Source organism: Nematolebias whitei, chromosome 4 (assembly GCF_014905685.2).
Source record: "Nematolebias whitei isolate Nwh7 chromosome 4, NemWhi1, whole genome shotgun sequence".
NCBI classification, from domain to species: Eukaryota; Metazoa; Chordata; class Actinopteri; order Cyprinodontiformes; family Rivulidae; genus Nematolebias; species Nematolebias whitei.
The window spans coordinates 19,239,113-19,243,963 of record NC_056501.1 but is presented as its reverse complement, the minus strand read 5'-3'; positions in this window follow the sequence as shown (position 1 = coordinate 19,243,963).

Below are 4,851 nucleotides of genomic sequence, written 5' to 3'. Positions count from 1 at the left end.
TCTGCTCTCTATCGCAGTGCTCTTTAAGGACCGGGCAGCCTGGTACCCGTACAGGGACCATACCTTTGGCGTCCATACGGCCCTCCCCACCCTCCTTCCCTCCCCGTCCGCACACCTCCGGGTGCACGTCCAGGCGTCTTCTCTCGTCGAGTCTGCAGCGCTCACGGGGTGCGGCTGCTGGTGGACACTTTCCTCCACGTTGCCTGTGTTCTCGCGCTCACCTCCCTGGGACTGGCGGAGGAAACCTGCTCCAGTGGGGGAAAGAGGGATGAGGCCACCGTGCAAGCGACGTGTCAGCCCTCTGGGCGCACCCCACCGCTGCTGTCGGACCCCGACGCCCAACGCCTTGAGCTCTTACCCAGTACAACGCTCGCTATACCAAGACGGACAATATAAATGAGGATATTTGTACGTAAATACTAAAATAAATGTAACATCCCTACTTCGTGGATTTTCACTTATTGGGTTTCTGGAACGTAACCTCCGCAATAAGTGAGGGATTACTGTATATGTCCTGAAAGTTTCATTCAAATCCCTCCAGTGGTTCATGAGATATTTTGCTAACAGACAGACAAGCAAAAACACAGTCGTTCGCCTTGGGCCTTTGGCAGGCGGGCGATAATAAAGAGCATCAGCGGACTGACTGAGGGGCGGAGGTGAAGGAGGGCCTGGTTGACAGTCGGAGGTCAGGGTCAGCGTTGTGTGTCTGTGTACAGTTAAAAGGCCAGATTTATGTGCAGTCTGTGCTCAATCAAGTGTGCATTCCTTTACTAACTCAACACACACATACGCATCCAGAGTGTGCACCGAGGAGCAAACGCATCGCTGCATACGCTAAAAAACAACAACAACAGTCACTAGTCCTGTTTCCTCACGTCTTCTTCCATCGCACTTCTTTGTTCGTGCAGTTTTGTTGGCCTCTTAGGAGCTGACAGTCAAACATCAGTCGCCCCAAAAACAAAGGGAAGAGAAAAGTCGTTTATAGGATCCAATAAAAAAAATATGTTTATTCCCAGAAACCATTTCTCAGTGTCGTAAACTCAACATCCGCTGCTCGGTTCCTCAAGGTTCATCTCCCTCTTTACCTTATAAGCCCATCGCTCTTCGTTTTTTTTTTTTAATTTGTTCTTTTTAAATCAGAAAGTTCCAGTTTCATCGTCGCGCCACCTGTCCTACTTTTGTTTTTGTTAAAATCCCTCTGTAATGTCAAAGTCCCATTTGAAACCCGCCCCGCTCTTATTTTCCTTTCGGTAAATCTGCTCCGCTCACTTTCCTCCATATGTGTCGTTCATTTTCAGACCTTCAGTTCTTGATTCACGTCTAGAAGCTCTGATCTGTGGTTTTCACTGAAGGAAGTCACAGCTTTTTGAGTATTCCTGCTCCGTCCATTCAGCTTTGAGGTTTTATTGGGACTGAAGTAAAATTTTCAATCAAGAAACAACAGACCGGTCTGCAAATCCAACAGACATTTCCCAATTTACAGCTGCATACAAAGACGTTATGTTCTTCACAGTTGGATGCTTCTTAGGGCTTCCGGTATAAACATAAAGTTATAAACTTTACTTTAAAATATAGTAAATCACACTGCAAGGACATGAACACTGGAAATAATTAATCTTATTTTAACGGATTGAACATGTGCTTACATTTAATCCATTTAGCAGTTTGTAAAAATGTGCTTTAAGAATCATTTTAAAGGCCAGAAATAATGTGCACAAATCCCCTTTACAGAGTTTAGCTCCTTTTCTTTCCGTTTCTTTTAACTTTCAACATCTCATCTTCTGCAAATATCAATTCTCAGATTTCACAAAACCGTTTTCTTAAAAATAAAAAAAATATCTCTAGCTTTATGTTGGCTTTTATATTTTTAGTTGAGTTTAAGTCCCATCAGGTGTTTAATGTTTTGGTCATTTCTGGTTTTATTTAGTTTTTAGCCTAATTTAAGTTTTGGTTTTGTATTTCCTTTTATTTTATCTATTGATTTATGCTTTTTTTTATGTTTTAGGCAAATAATTGTGTTATTTTGAAACATGCAATAGAAATAAACTTCCATTGACACTGTCATAAACAAAAAAACAACAATGAAGATCTGCTCATTTGGTTTCTGGAGAATGAATTTTACAATTTTAGATGTTAATTGTTTTTATTCTTTAAAGGTACTCATTATTAACTATAGTATTTTATCCTGACTTACACAAAAAGCTGCAGTTTTTACAGATTAGTTAGAGATTTACAGAAACCCCTTCCTCCGTTAGGAATATCTCGCTCACTTGCGAATGAGCTAGTTTTGCTTTAACGCTCTCCGTCGCCTTTTGTTGTCGTTTCTTTTCAGAAGAAGAGAACGTCCTCGTCTTTTCACTTTTGACCTGAGCTCTCTGATTTTATTTCTGTTTATATCCGGGGATTATTTTACCGACGGCACCAGAGAGTGTGCTCTTCAATGTTCGAACGTAAACAAACGATTCGTCACTGCTGGCAACGAAACGTCACCGCTGACTTGTCTTATTTATTACAAACGAAACGTTTTGGTAGCAAATGATGCAAATGTAGTTTTTATTTTCTATCATAAATGACGAGCGAATACAAAGAAAATTCAAATAAAAACCTGAAGAGTTTCGTTTTTTTTAATTTTTTTTTATGGCTTTAAAATTTTTGGCTGCGTTGGAAAGCGAGGGAGTCTTGAAGGATAGGGACGGAGGGAAGGAGATTGGAGGAGGTAGAGGAAGAGGAGAAAGGTGGAGGGGAGGGGGAAAGTTTGCTGAAGCGAGGGGCCATGTTAATTTGGGAAAAATGTAAACAGCATGTGTAACTGTTCAAAGCGTGACGGACTCATTTTATATCAGTCTCCCCCGTCTCTCCCTCTCCTCCCCTCTGGGTGCTGCGAACTTCTGTCAATCTGTGATGCATTAACCCCTCGGCTGCCAGCCCTCCTCCTCCTCGCCTGACTTATAGGCACCGTGAAGAATCGAGGATGGCTTGAACGAATCAAAAGATGTGAAGGGTTCACTTTATCCTGCCGTTTCCGCCTCCCCTCCTCTTTTTGTTTCCTCCGACCGGCCTTTGAGTCGAGGCTCGCCGATCCAACACGCCAAAAGTTTTATCCGAAACGCACCGACACTAATTCGACTCCCGCCGCAGACTTTCTCTGCATGTGAATGTTGCAAAGAGTTATTGGAGTAGAAAAAAACAAAACAAAAGCACAAATTTGTGCTTCCAGACGGATCTGAAAAGAGAAATACGTTTGTCGTGTGTATGCTTGTTAGCAACATATCTCATGAACCACTGGGAGAATTTTGATGAAACTTTCAGGAAATAATCATTGGATTAACAAGTGGAATTCACCTGATTCAAGATGGCCGCCCGCAACAGCCAACTCACGTTAATACAAAATGGCTTTAATTCAGTCAGTTTTGCACACATTGAGCTAACATTCGGTGTGGTAGTAGCTGAAACTGACCCCAAACGTATTATGAAGGTTGATATGATTTTGCAGGATTGTTGTTTAAAATTTGCCACTTACTATGTGGAATAAACTCATTTCGCCTGTTAGCAAAATATCTCATGAATCACTGGTTGGATTTTATTGAAACGTTCAGGAAATAATTATAGGATGCACCTCTACAACTGAACCTGACCTCATTCAAGATGGCTGTCGGAACAAAACAAACAACTGGCTCCATTTTAGCAAGTTTTATGGGTGTCATGGTAAAGTTTGGGCTGGTAGTAGCTGAGAGTCATTCACAACACGTACTCGGAGCGTGAAATGTCATTATTTTCAAGGTTTGACCAAAAGCAGCTTCCATGCCATCATGTTTCTTACTTCAGTCTAAGACACTGCCGTGAGTGGTGGCGGGCGATATGCATTCCTTCAAACAACGCTGGGTCTTTGGTCTGCTCAGCCATGTGTTTCTTGTCCCTCTGGAGCTACACTAAACGGTTTCACAGAACCTGGTTTGAGGGTTTGCTCCAATAGAAAGGAGCAGAAACAATAAAAGAGGTGATCTTTTGTGCAGAACTTCACCTCCTTCACACAGACAAAAAGCAGCAGCTGCCCCGGCGCTCCCAGAGGGGGAGAACGTGTGTGTCCTCTCACACCCTGACTAAAGTGGATCATGTACTTTCTCATATCGGTGACGGATAACAAGACAGGGGGGTTCTGACCCCTTCAGAACCTCGTCACACACACTTTATTAGTCCCAACCTTTCGGTTCCATCCTACTCTAAAAGTAGATTTAGATAATTATCTGCTTTTTTATTTAAAAGTGCCTTTTTTCCTCAAACTAAAATATTTTAAAAGCCACTTTGTCAATCAGGAGTTCCCATCCAACATTGTGGGCATGAACGTTCTTAATTTAGTGGCTTTTAATGTTTTATTCAAACTGTTATTTTTCAAGGGTACTGTAATCTAACTTAAGTTTGACTTTTTCCCACCAGATCATGATGGTACCACCACCATGCTTGCCAGCTTGTGCAGTGTTGATAGGTTTGAGAGCCTAAGTTTACCGATGTGGATGGTAACGCCGGCGTTCCTACAGTTTCTGGTTCATTGGGGTTCCTCAACATCTTGACAGGTTTCTTTTTATCTGAGGGGGGGGCAGCTTTGGGCCTTTTTCTATCCAGTTGTGTCTTCAGAGAAGATCCACTAACGTTCCTGTTCTGATAATCAGTTAAACTTCAGAAGGTCCTTTATGACATGAAGTGCTCCTAGGTGGGGGAAATCAACCACATTATTTATTAACTCATTAAAAATACTTAAAAAAAAAAAAACTTCCACAATGGACTAGTCGCTCTTCAGAAGCCATTTCTGCCGGAAATAGAAATATGAAATTTAAATGATTTTTTTTTTTTTTT